Here is a 21,926-nt window from a genome sequence, read left to right on the forward strand (position 1 = left end):
CTTTTTATTAGAACATAGAGCTTTTATTCAAAATTTGTTTTTAGGATTGACTAACACAAAATCAAGTACAGTACCTGATCAACACAGCTACACTGATTTAAACTTGCTATGTGAAGTTATAAAGCAGTATATAAAGGAATGCCTTATAACACTATAATGTTGATATGTAATTTAATGTACTATTTATTTATTGGCTGGGAGGAGTAATTTCCAGGAGTCCCTGCTGGCAGTCGTCCAGCACATAAGCCCTTGTGAATTATAACACACTATATATAATGTGCTAACTGCTGAGCTTTAGAGGCAGATTTTGTTAGCCTTAGATACAGCCGGGCGAACTGTCTCCAGTCTTTATGCTAAGCTAAGCTAACTGGCTGCGAGTTGTGCCCTTATATTTAACAGACAGATATGAAAGTGGTATCTGTAGAACGCAAATGAGGGCATTTCCCAAAATATTTAACTTTTCCTTTAAAGAAGACTTTTGCTCTTTTGCAGTGGTGGAATGTAAAACTCTGCAGTTACTAAAGTGCTAGTCTGAATGGGCCGAAGTTCGCTGCATAGATCAGCCTCTCATTGGGCGGAACGAGCCACCCGCTGAAGTCTCGCTCTACCACCTCCGGTTGTGTAGCAGTTTTCAACACGTCCTTTACTAACTTTTTCGGTGTTTGATCTTGCGGGGATGTAGCCATTTTTCTGCCATGGTTCGCGTCCTGTAGACAATATTTTTGTGAGCGTGTTACACCAAAACCTGTTTTCCCCCTGGCAATATTTTTGCAAGCGCACTGTTGCTGTGGCACTGCCAAGAACGACTGTGATTGGTTGAAAGAAATAAAAAAAGCCGGGGCATTTTTTTCTCCAATCTTAAAGTGAGAGTCGGTGCAGCTGTTGAGTGAGACTACTAAAGAACAGGTAGGACAGTTGCACCGGGGCCCATGGGGTGAGGGACTGTGAGTGACTTAAAATGACCACCCTAGAAATATGTCTGTGTTACATAAAATATATGCTTACTCTGTATATGCTATAAATAAGGTATAAAAACAATGACATTAAACCATCAATTCCTTATTTTATTTGGCGCTTTTGTCCTGTAAATATATGCATCAATGATTTATGGGTGTCATTCTCGGGAACACAATATCTAAATAACACCGTACAGGAATTTCTTCAAATTTGGCACAAACGTCCACTTGGACTGAAGAATAAACTGATTAGAATTTGATGGTCAAAGGTCAAGGTCACTGTGACCTTGTCTGTCTTATTCTTATGAAAGTGATATCACAAGAACACCTTGAGGGAATTTCCTCAAATTTGACAGAAACACTTGGATTGAAGAATAAATTGATTAGAATTTGATGGTCGAAGGTCAAAGGTCAAGGTCACTGTGACCATGTCTGTCTTATTCTTATGAACGCAACATCTCAAGAACACCTTGAGGGAATGTTTTCAAATTGGACAGAAACACTTGGACTGAAGAATAAAGTGATTTGAATTTGGTGGTCAAAGGTCAAGGTCACTGTGACCTTGTCTGTCTTATTCTTATGAAAGTGATATCACAAGAACACCTTGAGGGAATTTCCTCAAATTTGACAGAAACACTTGGATTGAAGAATAAATTGATTAGAATTTGATGGTCGAAGGTCAAAGGTCAAGGTCACTGTGACCATGTCTGTCTTATTCTTATGAACGCAACAGCTCAAGAACACCTTGAGGGAATGTTTTCAAATTGGACAGAAACACTTGGACTGAAGAATAAAGTGATTTGAATTTGGTGGTCAAAGGTCAAGGTCACTGTGACCTTGTCGATCTTATTCTTATGAACGTGATATCACGAGAAGACCTTGAGGGAATTTCCTCAAATTTGACAGAAACACTTGAATTGAAAAATAAACTGATTAGAATGTGGTGGTCGCAGGTCAAAGGTCAAGATCAATGTGACCTCACAAAACATGTTTTTGTCCCTAAATCAAGATGATTATGACAAAACTTCACAGAAATGGGGTGCCCATTAGCTCATTTCGTAGAGCAGACGCCCCATGTACAAAAGCCTTGCAACTTTTTGGCTGAGACACACGCAACGTGAGTCGAACCAACAGCTGACCTTTATCACCACTAGTTCTTTGATGTCAGTTTGGTGTGTCGGGGCCTCTTAAGTAGTCGTGTCACATGACCTTTAAAGTACAGTTGTTTACTAGCAGTGCAGCAAATTTACTCTGAGACTTTAAATATACTTGAAATATTGGTCACAAACAGTACACACAACAACAGCAGCACAGCTGTAAATAATAATAAAGGTAAATTGGCACACATTAAATGTTTCTGTCCTCCAGTACAGTATAATTTATCATGTAATCATGCCACAACAATACTGACCTACAACGACAGTGATTTCTGCCACAGATGACGTCCCCCCCCCTTAAACATAGCTCTGCTCCTCTGACAGATCATCTCTCGCTGTGATTGCTGACTGCAGGTGAAAACATTCTCGTCACATGCTGGTGATGTCGGACTGACAGCTGATGACAAACATCCTGTTTTGGCTGTCATGTATCATCATCATCAGCACTTACTTGATACAGGACACCTGCAGTGGTCAGTTCTTTGGAGTGGAGAGCAGATGGTTATATGTTCTGCTTGTGTTTCCTCCTCTCTACTTTCTTTCCCCTCTTCTTTTTCTCACCTGCTTCTTTCTTCCCTCTCTTCCTCCCCCTTTGCCTCTTCTCCTCTACCCTTTCTCCCTCTTCTCTCGTTTCCTTTCCTTACCGCTTCTCTCCTCTCCTCTCCTCGTCACCCACTTTCCCCTTTCCCCCTGTCTCTTTTTCACCTTTCTTTCCTCTCCTCTCCTCTGGTCAACCCCTTTCTCTCTTCTTGTCTCCTTTCACCTTCTTTCTTCCCTCTCCTCCTCCCCCTTTGCCTTGTCTCCTCTACCCTTTCTCCCCCTTCTTTCCTTTCCTTTCCTTTCCTTTCCTTTCCTCTCCTCTCCTTTCCTCTCCTCTCCCTGTCAACCCCTTTCCCCTCTTGTCTCCTTTCACCTCCTTTCTTCCCTCTCCTCCCACTTTACCTCTGCTCCTTTACCCAATTGTCCCTTTCCTTTCCTTTCCTTTCCTTTCCTTTCCTTTCCTTTCCTCTTGTCACCCCCTTTCCTTTCTTGTCTCCTTTCACATCCTTTCTTCCCTCTCCTCCTCCCACTTTACCTCTTCTCCTTTACCCTATTCTCCCTTTCCTTTCCTTTCCTTTCCTTTCCTTTCCTTTCCTTTCCTCTTGTCACCCCCTTTCCCTCTTCTTGTCTCCTTTCACCCTCTTTCTTCCCTCTCCCCCTTTGCCTGTTCTCCTCTTCCTGTCTCCCTATTCTCTCCTTTCCTTCCTTCTAATCTCCTCCTCCTCCCATCTCCTTTCTTCTCTTTCCTCTTCTCCCTTTTTTCTTTCCTCATCTACAGTACAGGCCAAAAGTTTGGACACACCTTCTCATTCAATGCGTTTTCTTTATTTTCATGACTATTTACATTGTAGATTCTCACTGAAGGCATCAAAACTATGAATGAACACATGTGGAGTTATGTACTTAACAAAAAAAGGTGAAATAACTGAAAACATGTTTTATATTCTAGTTTCTTCAAAATAGCCACCCTTTGCTCTGATTACTGCTTTGCACACTCTTGGCATTCTCTCCATGAGCTTCAAGAGGTAGTCACCTGAAATGGTTTCCACTTCACAGGTGTGCCTTATCAGGGTTAATTAGTGGAATTTCTTGCTTTATCAATGGGGTTGGGACCATCAGTTGTGTTGTGCAGAAGTCAGGTTAATACACAGCCGACAGCCCTATTGGACAACTGTTAAAATTCATATTATGGCAAGAACCAATCAGCTAACTAAAGAAAAACGAGTGGCCGTCATTACTTTAAGAAATGAAGGTCAGTCAGTCCGGAAAATTGCAAAAACTTTAAATGTGTCCCCAAGTGGAGTCGCAAAAACCATCAAGCGCTACAAGGAAACTGGCACACATGAGGACCGACCCAGGAAAGGAAGACCAAGAGTCACCTCTGCTTCTGAGGATAAGTTCATCCGAGTCACCAGCCTCAGAAATCGCAAGTTAACAGCAGCTCAGATCAGAGACCAGATGAATGCCACACAGAGTTCTAGCAGCAGACCCATCTCTAGAACAACTGTTAAGAGGAGACTGCACGAATCAGGCCTTCATGGTCAAATAGCTGCTAGGAAACCACTGCTAAGGAGAGGCAACAAGCAGAAGAGATTTGTTTGGGCCAAGAAACACAAGGAATGGACATTAGACCAGTGGAAATCTGTGCTTTGGTCTGATGAGTCCAAATTTGAGATCTTTGGTTCCAACCGCCGTGTCTTTGTGAGACGCAGAAAAGGTGAACGGATGGATTCCACATGTCTGGTTCCCACTGTGAAGCATGGAGGAGGAGGTGTGATGGTGTGGGGGTGTTTTGCTGGTGACACTGTTGGGGATTTATTCAAAATTGAAGGCACACTGAACCAGCATGGCTACCACAGCATCCTGCAGCGACATGCCATCCCATCCGGTTTGCGTTTAGTTGAACGATCATTTATTTTTCAACAGGACAATGACCCCAAACACACCTCCAGGCTGTGTAAGGGCTATTTGACCAAGAAGGAGAGTGATGGAGTGCTGCGGCAGATGACCTGGCCTCCACAGTCACCGGACCTGAACCCAATCGAGATGGTTTGGGGTGAGCTGGACCGCAGAGTGAAGGCAAAGGGGCCAACAAGTGCTAAACACCTCTGGGAACTCCTTCAAGACTGTTGGAAAACCATTTCAGGTGACTACCTCTTGAAGCTCATGGAGAGAATGCCAAGAGTGTGCAAAGCAGTAATCAGAGCAAAGGGTGGCTATTTTGAAGAAACTAGAATATAAAACATGTTTTCAGTTATTTCACCTTTTTTTGTTAAGTACATAACTCCACATGTGTTCATTCATAGTTTTGATGCCTTCAGTGAGAATCTACAATGTAAATAGCCATGAAAATAAAGAAAACGCATTGAATGAGAAGGTGTGTCCAAACTTTTGGCCTGTACTGTATATTTTCTTTCCATCCTCCTTTCGTCCTTTCCCTCCTTTCTCCCTCTCCTCTTTCTTTCCAACCTCTCTTTCTTTGAATTCATCTTCTTTCCCTCCTTCTACCTCCTCCACTCTCATTTTCCTTCCTCTCATCTCTTTTCCCCTTCCCCTTTCTTCCTTTCACCTCCTCTCTTTTACCTCCTCTGCTTTCTCCCCCTCCCTTCCATTTCTTTCCTTTTCTCTCCCATGTTTTCCTCCTCTCCTTCTCTCCTTTCTCTGCCCTTTCTCCTTTACCTCGTTCTTCTTGTTCCCCTCCTCTCTTGCTTTTCCCACTTCCTCTCCTCTGTCACCTTTCACCTTTGTGTCCTTTCCCACCCTCTCCTCACTCTCTTTACTCCTCTCCTCTCCTTTTCCTTTCCTTTCCTTTCTCCCCCTCTGTTATCTATTCTTATTTCCCTCATTTTTTCTCTATTCTCTTTTCCTCCCTCTTCCCCTCCTCTCCTTTTCTCTCCTCACTCCCTTTCCCCTTCTATCTTCTCCCTCTCTTCCTCCTCTCCTTGTCCTCATTCTTTCCTCTTCTTTCCGCCATTCTTCCTTTCTCTCTCCTCTCTCGCTTTTTCCTCTACCTCTCCTCATTTTCCCTTTTTCCCCTTAACTTTTCCTCCTACATCCTCTTCCTCTCCCCTTATCTCTTTCTTCCTCCCCTTTTATCTCTTCTCTTCCTCTTTCCCTCCTCTTTCTCTTCCCCTGTTCTTTCCCTTACTCTTCCTTTTCATCTCCTCATTTCATCCTTTCTTCCCTATCCTCTTCCCCCTTTTGCCTCCTTCCCATTCCCTCCTATCCCCCTCTCCTTTCCTTTTTCCTCTCCTCACTCCCTTTCCCCCTTACTTCTCCCTCTAATTTCCCTCATCTCTCCTCTCTCTTCCTCCTCTCCTTGTCCTCTTTCTTTCCTCTTCTTTCCCCATCCTTCCTTCTCCCCTCCTCTCTCACTTTCCCTCTACCTCTCCTCATTTTCCTTTTTCCCCTTAACCCCCCTTACATCCTCTCCTTCTCCTCTTATCTCTTCCCCTCTCTTTCCCTCCTCTCCCTCTCCTTTTCCCCCTCTTCTTTCCCTTACTCTTCCTTTTCAGCTCCTTATTTCCTCCTTTCTTCCCTTTATTCTTTCCCCTTTTGCCTCCTCCCTATTCCCTTCTATCTCCCTCTCCTTTCTTTTTTCCTCTCCTCTCCTCACTCCCTTCCTCTCCTCCCCTCTTTCTGTCCTCCTCTTCCCCTTCTTCCTTTTTCTGTACTCTCTTGCTCTTATTTTCCCCTTTCTTCTTTTCCTCTGCTTCTTTTTATCTCCTGAAATTCCTCTCCTTCCCACTCCTCTCCTCCTCTTCCTTCTTTCCTTTCCTTTTCACATATCTTCTCCTCTCTGTCTTCTTTCTCTCCTCTCAGCTGCTCCTCTCTCCTCCTCCCTGTCCCACTGCAGATGAGGTGTAGGGGGACTGCAGTCAGAGCCCTCTCACCTGTACCCTCCTGACGTTATATAACCACCCTTATTACTCTTTCATGCATAGAAACAAAAGTCAGCCAGACAAAAGGGAATCCCTCCTTTGGCCACAGCAGGTACCTGCTGGACCCACTTCAGTCTCACTCTGTGTCTCTGTCACTCCCTCTACAGTTTGATTGGGTAAAGGACGCTCTTGATCACAGCTGTTACACAAGGCAGCCGCAGTGGAATGCTGATGCAGGAGGCAGTGCTTCGTTTGCTGTAAATGCAAATGAGGAAGGAGTTAGGAGTTAGAGATCCTGTTCTTCTGTGGTGTGAACTAACATCTTCCTCAGCTTTTTACTCCCTTTATTTCGAGATACAGTTTGTCCCTAATCTCCGAGTCCACGCAGATGAGGTACAAAGAATGCAATGCAACAGTTAGAATAGGGTAAGATGGGGGAAGATGCCCCCACCCCCTTAATCCCTCTTCAAACCAATGCATGGCACTAAGGACGCATATTTGGTCCGCTTTAAACGAACCCTGGTCCGCTTCCACGGATAGTTCGGTTCATTTGGAGTGGTGTCATTCGAACTCTGGTGCAGACCAAACGAGCGAACCGTGGTCCACTTGAAAACTGGGGGTCTCAGTTCACTTACAAGTAAACCCTGGTGCGGTTTGCTTACAGTGGGAAATACAAATGCAATGCAATGGAAGTGAACCAAAGAGAGGACGTGACGTAGAGCGCAGTGCATTTTGGGTAGAAAAAAAACAAAGACAACAATGCAAACCTGTAGAAGCAGTTCTTAAATTGTTTAGCGAGAGGGTCACGGCACGCAGATTTAATCGGTCGGCGGATCAGTATCGCATCAAGGTTAAAAAAAACTGCGACAGCAATATGTTAAGGTTTGCAACTTAAGGGGATGGATTTTCATTTTTGGTCCTGGTGTGACGTTGTCCAGACGGTTTGGTCCGCTTTAAAAAGTGCAGTGTGAAAGTGAACTGAACCAAATGAAGATTTTATATAAATGACAATGGTGTGATTTTATATAAATGACAATGGCGGATTTATGGGGAGATCCATTCAATTTATTTCTATAGAAAAAAAAACATTTTAGAAAATGTTTGAAAACATCTAGGAGCATCCTGCCTCAAAATAATATTTAATTATGGTCACATGTGACTTTATATTGTTCATATCTACATATAATAGTTGTATAGTATTGTAGTTTTAACAGTTTGCTAGCATTATTAGCTAACAATCGTAAGCATTGCTGGCTATCTTGAATTAGCCAACATATTTTTAGCAAGCTTGCTGGACGAAGACATCATGAAAAACAACAATAAGTCTGTGGGAAAGGCTACAAGACTGTGAGGTCATCCATTAATGGGTCAGGGCTGGGCGGCACAGTGGTGCAGTGGTTAGCATTGTCACCTCAAAGTAAGAAGTTACTGGTCCAAACCCATTATGGAGGGCTTGAACCCGGGTTGTGCGGAACCTGCATGTTCTCCCTGTGTCAGCGTGGGTTTTCTCCAGGTACTCAAGCTTCCTCCCACAGTCCAAAGACATGCAGGTTAAAAGTGACTCTAATTTGGTCGCGAATGTGAGTGTGAATGGTTGTCTGTCTCTATGTGTCAGCCCTGTGATAGTCTGGGGACCTGTCTAGGGTGTACCCTGCCTCTTGCCCAGTGTCAGATGGGGTAGGTGGGGCATGCAAGGAAATCAGAACTATACAATCAGATGAAAAATGGAAATACTGTTAAGAACAAATACAGCCTCAATGCCAGTCTGTCATTGGTCTGTCCCCTTCTTTGGTTCAGACTAAATCATCTCAACAACAGTGCTAATTGGCATCTGTAGCATGCTAACGTTCTAAATTAAGATGGTGAATATAGTACACAACATACCTGCTGGGGTAGAGTATCTCAACTCTTGCTGGGATAGAGGGATATTGTGAAGTGTTGAGGCTACATGGCCCGACAAACAGGTTATTCAAAGGCACACTGCAAACTGAGTGCTATGGGAAATCATCGGCAAGATGGCCGCACAAGCAACAAAAGAAACCCCTTTTTTGGCGATAAAGATTTTAAAAATTACGATGACCATCATATTATCTTAGTTTAATGTTTTTTCTTTATAACAAGCCTAACTAAAAAATCGCTAGCACGCTGATGTAGTAGCTAACTAGCTAGCTGGCTGACATTACATTGTTCCTGTTTGTCTGATTTTTGCGGTGCAATCTTGCTTTTTGACATATTTCCATGTCACATTGCCCCGCTTTGATGGCAAATGACACCTGGAATTTAACTAAAGCACAGTATTGAAGTTGCACTTGTTGTTGCTCGTCTGAGATCAGCGCGGACTGACAGGAGGAGCACGAATTGCTAGCTTTAGCCTACTGAGCACTACTAGTGGCCTGGTAATTAAGCAGTGTTCTTTTTTCATTTGATGACTTCATTGATTTTGTGTGTGTGTGTGTGTGTGTGTGTGTGTGTGTGTGTGTGTGTGTGTGGTGATGGCTGGGATTCCTCTTCTGCTCCTTTGACTTTTTCATCCATTGCGAGAACAGGCTGTCCTGGGTCATCTTCCACTTCCCTGCACTCTCTCTCTATATATATAACAGCCACTGCAGAGAGGGATGGAAGGGGGTGTGTGTGTGTGTGTGTGTGTGTGTGTGTGTGTGTGCCTTTATGTGCTTGCAGAGGCCTTTGAATGTAAGGGAGGGGTTCTTTGGATTAAGTCACCACCAGGTCAGTCACATATTTTGAACTAGTTACCTGTGCGGTGCCACCACCATGTCTTTTCTTTGTAGTACAGCAGTTTGTAACTCTTTAACTTAAATGTTCGTGTTAAATTACCTGTAAAAGTTATTGAACTGAAGTAACAAACTCCCTCCTCCCTCATTCTTTTCTGCTCCTCCATGCCAACTCAAACACCAAGAAATCAGCCTGGACTCGTTCAGGAGCCTCATCTTCTCATCTTCTCTCCTCTCACCTCCCCTCCATTCATCTCCATGTAATTATTGAGATGGCACATGCTTTATTGGTACATAACAAAATCAGTGCATGGTTTTGGATAGGAATCTACAAGTTGAAAAATCTGTAAGAATTTAGAGTGAACGTCCCTCTGTTCCCTTAGGGATCCTAACCGGTTTGTGTCCATGTAAATGGGGCAAATAAATCAGAAGTGATCACAGACTGGAAATAATTATGTCTGAGCACTGATCTCGTCAGATGTTGACACACACACATGCACACACACACACGCTGTACATACCATCATTAGGGGCGTGGTCGAAATCTCACCCAGCGGTGTTAAATGTAAATAATTAACAGTCGCCATTCATTCAATCTTTTTATGGAGCCTCGGCAGGTAAACCTCCACCCAGACATGAAAATAAACCCACGACTGTGCACTAATAAATTACATTATCTGAGTGTAAGTCATGCTGGTGCTGACAGTGCTGATCAATAACCTGTCAAACAGTGTGCTGATAGTAGCGTTTTAGCCACTCAGGGTTCAATATCTCTTGTCTGTTTGGCTGAATTGTGCCCGAGTGGGTTTCCATTGAGACTAGACTGACACAAACTAGTGACCGTCTGATTATCAGCACACCATACTGAAAGTTGCATACTGTAAATGGCCAGAAAAAGAGGTAGGTATCGCCCGCATACCTTCATATACACTCCACTACACCACTGCGTACACCTACAAAAAGTAATCCACCACAATCTGTATATGAGTCACATAATCATGATCCTGTAATTTGTGTATAATAATAACAAATGTATAACAAATGTGCCGAAACAATGCAGGACTTTCCCCCAGGAGACTGGTGTTTAGGATCGTGTAAAACAAAGTGAACTTTGAGTTATTTTAAGGTACATTATCACTATTTTTCTTTTCCAAAGCATCACCAAAGTAACTTCTCTTGTCTAAACCTAACCTACGTAACTTTATGTTATGAAAACGTCATTCATTGAGCGCTAATTCATTAGGTATCATACAAACAGTTGTATTAGGATATTTCAGTCAGGACCACTTTAGTCAAAGAAAACTTTATTTCCACTTGCAGTATTATATTTGCCATTCTGACTCTGTTCTGGGGCCTCTCTGCATTTCCTCTGGCCTATGCAGAAAGCCTGAAGCAAAGAGAGCACACCTCCCTGCCCTTCTGTGCGCAAACGAGTGAAACCTTACGGCAGACAGAGCACGCCTCCCTGCCCCTCCATGTGCCTACATGGAAAGCCTGAGGCAGGGAGAGCAGCAGCAAAGACCCCCGGGAACAGAACAGAGCAGCATCAGTGACAAACAGAAATGACATTGATAAGTCAGACACAGCATGAAAAGGAGGAGCTGGGGTGGAGGCAGGTTGCAAAGCAGCTTGCAGAGGAAGCAGCAACAGTAGGCAGGCCAGAGCAGTTTAAATAGGGCGCCCTGAATAACATTTGAAAATTGTTTGCATAGATAGGAATCACGTGATCTGTCAGCTGACTCCCTTCCATCAATCAGCTGCTCCATCAGTTGATTGGACTGTTTGAGATCGGCTGATGTAGCTGGGATGTGAGCTTGACGCCACGTCCTGCCTCAATTAACGCTATGCTCTATGTTGCTTTGGTCTGGACTAAAATATCTCAGCAACTATTGCACAGGCTGCCATAAAATGTTGGTTTACAACCAAATAACTGTAAAACTAGGCCATCAGCCTCAGCTGTACTTTTTATTTATTAATAATTGGCAAATGTTAGCATGAAAGTTAAGATGGTAAACAACTGATAATCATCAGAATATTAGCATTTAGCTCAAATAGTTCTGAAGCATGACTGTAGACTGACTAATCGTGTAATTGTTTAGGGTTTGATAATGATATTACAGTAACTGACCAATACCATTACTATAAAAATAAATCTGATTGATCATTAGAGAGATTTCATGTAGTCATCCTGGATCCACATAAACATCAGACAGAGACGAGGCCGATGTGATGGTTTGCGGATAAACAGCAGGCATAAAATGGACCAAACTGAGTAGGTAATTGTTTTTGGTCAAATAATTTGGAAAATATGACTCAGCTTGTTGCGCAATATCCCTAAAACACAAACAATCTAATTCACTAAAGGTCAAACTCTTCAGTCAGTCAACAAACCTGTGCTGCCTGATATGTTTTTTAATGACTATGTTTTCATCTTTTCCCGGACTCGTCTCACTAGCTCACTCTAGCCCTCTCTCCGTCTGATCACTCCCAGTCAAGAGGGAAAACTTTGCCATTGGCAGAGGTGTAAGCTTTAGTGGATTTACTTTTGCAAAACTGCACACAAAGTCCAAGTATTGCCCTGTGAGATGGTGAGTAACACATTTTCACATGCACCTAAACCCTGTTTCCTTGGCACGGCGCCCCATCGTCTGGCACAGATGGGATAACCACAGAATCAGTGCTGGTTATTATCACGTCATTATGTTGATTATACCTTGAACATCTTGATAAACACCAGTAAATCTCCAGCTTTAGTGTGATTACACTGGCAACACATTTTTATGATGGTACCTGATGTGACCTAAATCACAGCAGTTGTTATTTAGCAGCAAACAACACCAACAAAAATGAATCATGTGATCTGGGCCCCTTTTTTTTTGGAGAACACAATGATGCCACTTGATTTGCAGCCATACAGTACTTTCCTCCCTCCCTCCCTCCCTCTCTGTCTGTCTCTCTGTATTCAGGTCACCTTTTATTGCATAACAGCTCATTCATAAAACAGCACCACGCCTCAGGGAAGGAATGAGGAAAAGACTGTAGATGACTGCTGCTGAGACATATAGAAAATGTCTACACAGGGAGGATTTTTGCTGCATAGCTGTGCTGAGGTTATGTCATGCTGGGTTGCAATGTACCTACTGTATCTGTCAGATGGAAACCTCTGTGTCTCCACTCAAGTTAGCAGCAAGGCTTTGCTTTTATTTTGCGGAATCTGCGTTACCTGTAGAGTTTCCAACACTTTTCTACTGTAAAAATAAAAATAAATCATAAATTGAATAATAAAATAATAAGGGGGGTGGGTTTAGTTACCTATAATCTAAGATATTTACTTTTGCAATGAGAAAAGGTGAAATATTTTGTCAAGGAGATTGATCTTATTACGAGATGCATAATGCTTGCAGACATAGGTGTAGACTTAGGGTGGATGCAGGGCAAAATTAAAGACATTTACACCAAAAACTGATGCAGGAAAGAAAAAAAATCACCAGAATGGAAGAAATTAAAGGTTTATACTCAAAAATTTGGGGGGCAGAAGACCCTTACACCTCTTTATTCTCCTACGCACAAGGCAACATTATAGTTAGTTAGCCTGTTTCTGTTTTTGTTTTGACTCTCTTTGTGGTCATTTTGTGTCTTTATGTAGTTGTTTTGTGTCATTTTATAACTGTTCTGGTCTTTATGTAGTTTTTTTGCATCCGTTTGCCGTTATTTTGTTTCACCTCGTGATTGTTTTGCCTACATTTGTAGTCATCATGAGTCTCCTTGTGTCTCTTCAGGCTGTTTTGCATCTCTGAGTCGTCGTTTGTGTCTCTTAGTAGTCTTTTTATGTTTCTTTGTGGTTATTTTCAGTCTCTTCCTGGTCAGTACATGTGTCTTTAAGTAACATTTTGCAGGTGGAGGCCCAGTAGGCCCTAAATATTTAAGCGAAACCTACTCTGTTGCTTTCAAAATCTCTCTGACTGTGCTGTGGGAAGCTAACAAAGCTCTGTAGATTAGTATATTTAAATTAAAAAATAATTAGTCGGAGTTTCATGCCCTTACATTTGCCAGACTAAATTCCATCCCTACTAACATTACAAAACATTAACTTGTTTTGAAGCCTCAAGTTTTGCATTTCGCTATCTTTGGTGTTTGGAGCCAGAAGTGACCATATTTGGGCAAAGAGCGTGGAGCTTTGAGGGGTGGATCCGACTGAGACGCTAAGCACACAAATGTAAACAGGTGAGTTAATAACAAGACAAGATGCTTCAGGGTCCGGGTGGCTAAATTGAAGTGAAAAAAGACTGCTTGACCAGACACTGGAATTTCACCATTAACAACATACAAATGATCAGAGATGGGACCAAGTCACACATGTGCAAGTCTCAAGTAAGTCTCAAGTCTTAACCTTCAAGTCTCCAAGTCATTTTTTCTTGGGCAAGTCAAGTCACAGGTTATGTCAAGTCAAGTCAAGTCAAGTCAAGTCAAGTCAAGTCCTGTAATAGGTGAAGTCAAGTCCAAGTCAAGTCACCTTATTATTGTAATTTTACCTGCAGAATCTGATCTTAATAAAGTGAAAAGACAAGATATAAGTAACTGTCAGTAAACATTGACTTCATCGCTGCAATGTTTACTTTGCAGGGACGACCTCCATGCGTGCGCGTGCACACACACACACACACACACACACACTAACCAAGGCAGCGGCCAAAGTCACCCATTTAGCTCATTTAACCCTGTGTTGCTCGTTCATAAAACGTACAGCCGGTCGGAATGTTCGCTCACATTTTCTGGGGTTAATGTTAGCAAATAAATTAAAAAACAAGTTCCACCAAACCGACCCACCCGCCCCACCCCTGTATCGTATCAAGCTAACGATCGCTAACTACCGCCTAACCAGATAATATTAGCTAATTGACAAGCACTTACTGGGCGGAATGGCTCTTCAAATGACGAACAAAGTTTGAAGTTGTCGTCTGACTGTCCGAGATGTTTATGCCACATGTCTTGCACTGTGCTGTTCAGGGTAGTGAGCCAGTCATGACAACGCCATTCTCAGCCTGCGCTCCTACCGGGTAATCAACATTATTTTTTAAATTAATTTATTAATTTTATATTCTAACCGAAAACATGATGTGAATAACACTCAAGTCATTCAAGTCATCGTTTCTCAAGTCAAGTCAAGTCCCGAGTCTTTAGCTTCCAAGTCAAGTCGACTCGAGTCCAAGTCACAATGACTCGAGTCCCCATCTCTGCAAATGATATGCTTTGTATGACCAGGGCCTCAAAGGAAACTGTGAGATGAAGGGAAACATTCAACATGTTCTCACCCCAAATCATCATATATCCCTGCTTCATCATTGGCCTTTCATGTCTACAAATTACATGCTAGGTATCCACCTGCATCTGCTGTTGATGTTCCAGGACACATAGTTAAGTTTAGGCAACAAAAGCAGGTGGTTAGGTTTAGAAAAAAAACATCACGGTTTGTCTCTACATTCATTTGGGAAACAAACACCAGGTTCCCAGATGACTGTCCGGCGTCATCGACCTCCCATCCCTCCCACTCTATAAGGACTTTCCAGCTCCATATATATGTTGTTACAGGCAGTGAGTCAACCTGACGCCATCCAGCGGTGTATCGTACTGCCGCAACAGCTGCCATCTGGCTGATCGGAGGTGCATCATAATGTCGTGAAAGATTATGTCCAGCCCCACAAACTGACGCTGCCCAGCGGGAAAGGTGGCTCTTTGCGTCAGCTGTTTGACACTGAAATCACAGACAAAGTGGCAGTTATTCAAGGACTTCAAAATGAGAATGGGCTGCAACGTTACTGAGAGCAGTACTAAAAAGAGGCTAAATTATACAACAACATGCTTTCATGAAAGTGCCAAAAGGAAGTAAACAAACTGAAAACATCTCTGACAAGCCCAGTGTTCTGCTAATAGGAAAACAACTTCAGGAAACTAGGAGTGAATGAGTCATCATGGGCCTACAGTCACCTAATTGGAGAAAAGGGAAGAGTAGAGCAGTGTCAGATATGGCAATACCTTCAGGCACAACATCCTCACCATGGCTGAGTCTGTGTTGTCTGTCCACAGATTGATTAATACATCGAAAGATTACAGAAGACGCACAGAAACAGATACATGTAAGACTTGCATTCTGTTGCCATTAAAGTGTTCAGTAAGGCATGTTCTGACAGGTCTGTTTGTTTTGCACACATGCTGTAAAGCCAGATGTAAAGTGGATGTTTGAACTCCATTAATTCAGTGAATAATTTTCCTGTGGTTCATCCAGTGTCACCAAAACAAAATTAGGCTTGTCAGAACACATATGAACACAGGTTTTTCCTGCACTGGCTTTGGTCTCTTGAGCAAAACATTTCTTTTTCTGTTCTTTTTCTAATTTAATATCCTTTGTCCTTTCATGTATTTAAGTAAATTATGTTTTTAAGCATGCAAGTTTTTTTCTTGCTTTTGCACCTGAGCTATATTTTTGGATACAAAATCTACGCAGATGAAAGTTCACTATCATATTATGACATTACAAGGTGTATTCCTGGATTTTCCTTCACCTCCTGCTAATCCTTAAAGCTTTTAAACGTACTGCTGTATTTATGAAAGAGTTTTGCATACAACAAGAAACCTTTCATTTGCGTTACCCACAGCAGCACTTAAGTCAGTGAGCTGTTATTTGTTCCCTCTGTAAAACTCCCCAAAGTTAACCTCATCTCTCAAAATGTCTTACTGGAGTCTAACTCTCTTGGAAGAGTTGCAATAAGATGTCCTGTTTTGATTCAGTCGAGGCACTTACTCCTCAGATATGACAGTGCTGATCAAGGCAGCACTCCGGTTTGGGTAGATGTTTGATTTCCAGTCTGCTACTGGTCTCACTTTGAATTTCAAGTTGGTGGAGACCTGGGGTTGTTTTATGGATGTATTAAGACACCTGGATACAGCGGTGAAGGCAGACACTCGTTCATATGAAGGTTGCTCAGTGGCGCATGCACTTTCCAGATGTTATCGCACCAAATGGACCAAATCCTGATAGTGAAACAAGACATTTCATATAAGTGGTGACGCTCAAAGAAATGTATCCATTGATTTACAGACGTCTTTTTCACAATGTAAGTCTATGGGAAAAAGTCTTTTTGGGCCCCATGGCATCATGTGATGGACCCAGAAGTTGTAATTTCACTGTTCGGCCACTATGAAAATTGGCTTCAAAGCTTGGTCCGTTTTCTGGGGGCCTGTTTGTAACATGGGACAGTTGGAACACCTTGAATTCCTTCAATCAGGAACAAGCTACAGTGATGATACTCACTCTGCCCGGTGTATTTTTTGGATACTGTCTTGAGATCAAATATTATTATTATTATAATCAGTGTTTCTGTAAGCTGAAAATAGAAATGACTAACGTGTCAAACCAGCAGTCAGGCTCGTTGACATAGTGTGAAACATGACTGATGATACTGGGATGGTTGTAATGCCTTGTTACAACTGTCTCTGTGCCCCAGACACACCAAGGACTCATCTGATGAAGATAAATTCTTAACTGTGTTCCTGGAGAGCTGCTCCAGGTCAAGGGAGGTCTGGCTGCAGTGTTGGTGCCGTAGACGTCACAGATAGTGGTGACCTTTACATTTGCCACAACTGTGACTCAGAGTGATTACATCTACCACATTATAATTCGAGGCCTGCTCGCTTTTTTGTCGTGTGGCCCACCAGAAAAGGTAATCATTATTCAGGCTGTTCTTATGCACCGTTTGTATGTTTTTCTACAAAATAATGCACCAAAATTCATACGTATCCCATGTAATAACGAGCCTGTAATTTGTGCATCACCCAGGTAAAGGGAAAGCTACGATCACATGACGGATGCGCTGATGGGAGAAGGAAGCAGTCCTGTAAGGAGCCAGGTTGGGGCGGTGGATGGGTCGCAAAACACAAGACTTTCCGGCAAGACCATCCTCAGGAGACTGGTTATGAGTCTATGAGTACTGAGTTATTTTAAGGGATATCATCACCATGTTTCTTTTCCCAGACCCACTGAGCTCCTACCGACTGAGCTAGCAAAGCTATAAATGACCGAAAAATGGGTCAGATACTGGCTGCATTAAAGGATGACATTTAAAGAATATCTGTGATCCAGAGCCTGGGTCAGGATTGCCTCCACATGGCTCTCAACATGGAGGTTGCTGAGCTGGTGGCTTGCGGCTAACAGTGCTAACAGCACAAAGAGTGCTAACAACAGCAAATATGCTAACAGAGCCAACAGTATGAATGAGGGGCAACTGGACCAACTACCACAACAAAGAACAGTAACTTTACAGGACTAATACTGCTGTCCATAGCTTTATTTTAAGTACGTAACTTTACATTAAGTACGTAACGTCATTCGCGGGATGCTAATTTGTAGGAAATCATACAAATTGTTATGGGTGCATTTTTGTAGTATATCATAAGAACTGTTGCATGAGGATACATTGCATTATTTAAAAGAAAATAACAGTCACAATAACCGGACTGATTAATAATATTTTTCATTTTGATTATTTGATTGATTCATATTGTATATTTTAGACATGTCATAACTGTCCCTGTCCACTGGGAAGGTTGTAAACATGGCTGAACCATATTTAAATCAATTTTGCAACCTGCATGTATTTCATAAAACCACTTAAATACATTGTTTCAGTAAGTGACGCATCAAAGTTTATTTTATATTAAATTGGCTATTGCAGTGTAAATGTTTTTTTATTTATTGGGTAAATTGTGAAAAGTGTGACAGCTGTCCATGGTCTTCCCTACTTGTTTAGGTGAATGATGTCTTTTTCAGCCTGGTGTGTCATCATCACTGTAGGGTTTTTGTCTCAGACAACTTTCCCACATTCTGGCAGCCAAACTGTCACAGCCTGGTTTTGTTTATGCCCCTTTAAGCCTAATCTTCACATGATTATAGAGTGTCTGTGTTTTTGTTCTACCTCAAGCAGACAGAGGCATCATTGTTAGAGGAACATTTGTCCGCAGGTAGCCTCAACAGTCTGAGTGGCAGCAGTTAACAGTGGCACCACATAATAAAGTCTAGTAGTCATAGTAAAGTCAGCAAAAATATGTTTTCACATACTTATTTACGTGTTATTTATTTATATTCCCTTCTTTTATTTAAATATTAATCTGCCAATAAAAAACCGCAAGCTATGACCCCGCCCATTTGTCCCCGTCTCTCAATTTGCACCGGGTAATTCATCCCTAAATGATGTTTACCCATGTTGAGTCTATTCCAGCTATCATAATGAAAGGCTTTAATATACACCAACAAGCACCCATTGTGTCCTTCAGCCCTCACAACCAACCTATTGTGATTCCTGCATCTGCAGCCTTGAGACCTGTATTTATGCTGTTGTATAAACTGCAAAGAGAGATGTTGATGTGAGTTGTTTTCCACAGGAGTCTCATGGGGATGTTTTTTGAGAAACACTTTGAGCATCACAAATGAAATTTCATTCACATCTACAAAACCTACAAACTATCTGGGTGCAAAGATGCTGCAAGAGGTTATTGAGAATATGTAAAGTTTAGAAGTAGCCTAGCTTGTGTGAACTGGTGAACTGACCCTTTAAATAGCCCAGAAGGAGTGAGACTGCGTATTGAGGGCAGAAAGCTAATCTCTGTGAAGCATGATGTCCGACAACACAAAAATACCAAACAAAATGTATATAAAAATAAAATAAATGTTCAAAAGCGTTTTATTATTTGTATTAATGGTCTTCTAAACAATTCCTGTCAGTGTGTAATGATGGTTTATCCAACTACAGTAAGTTATGGTAAAATAAAATGTATGTTAACTAATACTACCTGTTGCCACATGGGCACAATAATGACAATGTGGTCACATTTCCTAATTTTTTTTCCAGGACCTGAGCAGTAGCATTCTGAATAAGCTGAAGTTGGCAAACAGCTTGTTTTGAAAGTCCCACTGACAGAGCATTGCAGTAATCTAATCTAATGGAAATAAAGGCATGGGTGAGCCTTTCAAGGTCTTGCTTTGACATTATTCCTCTGACTCTAACAATGTTTTTTTAAATGGTAGTAGGTAGATGACGTTACAGATTTGATGTGACTGTGGAAATTGAAATCCAAGTCCAGGATAACACCAAGGTTTCTTGTGTGACTCTTAGTTATAAGAGAGAGGGATTCGAGGTGAGAGCTGACACTTTGTCTTTCTTTCTGTGGCCCAAAGCCAGTACAGCTCAGTACAATACAGTGCTCAATAAAGTGACACAGGCGTTCTTCAGGTTTATAATCACCTGGTGAAAGCATTATGTATATTTGTGAGTCATCTGCATAATTACTGTGGGCTATGTTATTATTTTGAATGATTTGGCCTATTGGAATCACATCGAGATTAAACAAGAGTGGTCCAAAAATGGATCTCTGTGGGACCCCACATGTCACAGCCATCTGCTCTGACAATTGAGACAGAGTACTTTCTGTCATGCAGATATGACTTGAACCATTTAAGGACAGTTCCAGAGAGTCCGACCCAGTTTTCTAGTCCTTGTAACAAAATGGTGTGGTCCACTGTGTCAAAAGCAGCACTTAAATCCAACAGCACTAAAACAGAGAGCCTGAGTCGTTTTTCAGCTGAATGTCATTTATTACCTTTATAAGTGCAGTCTCAGTGCTGTGATGGGTCCGAAAATCGGACTGAAAGTTATGCAATTGTTCAGCTTCAGAAGTTGCTAAGTAGCTGGTAGACAACTTTTTCAATAACTTTACTTAAAAATGGTAAGTTTGAAATGAGCCAATAGTTGTTCAGTGCAGTGGCATCAAGACTGCTCTACTTTAGGAAAGGTTTGATGACTGCGGTTTTCAAAGCATTTGGAGAAGTGCCAGGTTGGAGGGAGACATTAAATATAAGAATGCTGTAACATCTTCTTTAACGTGACACTCACTGAATCCTTTTACTGGAAACCAAACAGAGGAACACCTGCATTTTGTCAGTTGTATATGCGATATATGTGATGTATGGTGTACTTTTGTTGGCTGCCATTTTTTTTTCTTCAAGTGATTAAAAAAATTCCGGTCGCTATTGACTGTAGCTTGGCCATTTAAAAATGGCGGGTCCATGCAGGACGTCCCGTATCACACTGGCAATGATTGTCTCTGACCAACCAGTGGTTTGCAGTGTCTTAAGTCCACCTTCTAAAATTGGCTCAGCTCACTTGGAACCTCGAGTCATGCTTCACCATCAAAACTGGGTCTAATTTTGGCTTTGAACAGCCCGGCTAGCTCAGTCGGTAGAGCATGAGACTCTTAATCTCAGGGTCGTGGGTTCGAGCCCCACGTTGGGCGGTGAGATTTTGGGATGGAGTAGGTACTTACAGTACTGGACCCATGATGGAGGCATTTAAAGTATGTCAACAATATCTGCTGTCACATAATCCTCAGACATCTGTGATTGTTGTACAGTGCTGTTGTGCTACCCAGTATCAACAAATGCGGTTCAAGAAGATCAAAAGAGGAGCATAAACTGTTAAGGCAAAGCAACCAACCACAAACTTCTGGTGGATTGTGAGAACAGTTGACCCAGAAATACAACCCTTCACCCTCCTGAGTTTTCTCAGCCCATGAGAGTTAAAGGAACTTCACAGCATTAATATGGCAGCAAACAGCTATTTTCTGTGTGAAGATGTAGTTGAGTAATGGCGTCTTGAGCAAAGAGCAAAGTCACAGTCTCTTCGTATGCCTTGTAATATGAGCTTCTCCGTAGTGGTAAACAGTCCGGGCTGCCATGAATCTCAGTGCATATGAGTGTGTCTCTTTGCCACATGAGGCACTGCACTCTTACAGCAATCACAGCTGATAATACCATTCTGTGTTATGATGGGTGGACTTTTTTTTGTCATGGACACATGATGTTGAGAAAGATTCCCCTTCTCAAAAATCTCACCGCCCAACGTGGGGCTCGAACCCACGACCCTGAGATTAAGAGTCTCATGCTCTACCGACTGAGCTAGCCGGGCTATGAGTGTCAGGAAAATGGGTCCAATTTCCACTCTGCGTTGGTGACTGTGGTGTTGCTGCTGCATTCAGCTCAGTGTTAGTTGATGCACAGTCCTGTCAATATCCCTGCTTGCAGATTAACATAACTACTATACATAACCCTGCACAAAAAACTGAACTGTGAGCTGCACTGACATGAACAACACTGTAAATGTGTAAGGGCTAATAAACATGATCATAAACTGAACCTCAGCGTTCTTATAACACATCTATGGTATAGGGTGTCCTGTGTCATGCTAATGACAATCGTCTCCCACTAGTCAGTAGTCTGGAGCGTCTGAACCCCACCTTCTAGTATCGGCTCAGCACCTTGGAACCTTGACCAAGATGGTACCAAAAACGTAACAGGTACTATCCTCAACTTTTGCTAATGGAAAACAAAAAAACGGGTGAGTTGAACTGAACTTGGGCTTCCACTTAGCTAGTAAGCTAACATCAACTGCTGTTTCTCTGACTATTTGGCTAATAATTATTGAGTAAAGTCAACATAATAACTTTTCTTAAAAACTGAAGTTCTCATGAAGCTAACAGAGGACAAAGTGAATCGGTTCTGTGAGGTCCATTAGCAGAGGCGTCACAGGCTCTATATTCAACAGTGACAGCAGC

General features: G+C 42.2%; 2 non-coding genes across 2 annotated transcripts; one reads left to right on the forward strand and one right to left on the reverse strand.

Annotated features, from left to right (window-relative positions):
• The first annotated feature begins 20,536 nt into the window (after positions 1–20,536).
• On the forward strand, positions 20,537–20,609 carry trnak-cuu (transfer RNA lysine (anticodon CUU)). The gene has a single exon. It is a non-coding gene; the product is annotated as a tRNA-Lys (tRNA).
• A 598-nt stretch (positions 20,610–21,207) lies between these two features.
• On the reverse strand, positions 21,208–21,280 carry trnak-cuu (transfer RNA lysine (anticodon CUU)). Its single transcript has one exon. It is a non-coding gene; the product is annotated as a tRNA-Lys (tRNA).
• Positions 21,281–21,926: the final 646 nt, after the last annotated feature.

The sequence above is a fragment of the Epinephelus lanceolatus genome, chromosome 23 (assembly GCF_041903045.1).
Source record: "Epinephelus lanceolatus isolate andai-2023 chromosome 23, ASM4190304v1, whole genome shotgun sequence".
Classification (NCBI taxonomy): domain Eukaryota; kingdom Metazoa; phylum Chordata; class Actinopteri; order Perciformes; family Serranidae; genus Epinephelus; species Epinephelus lanceolatus.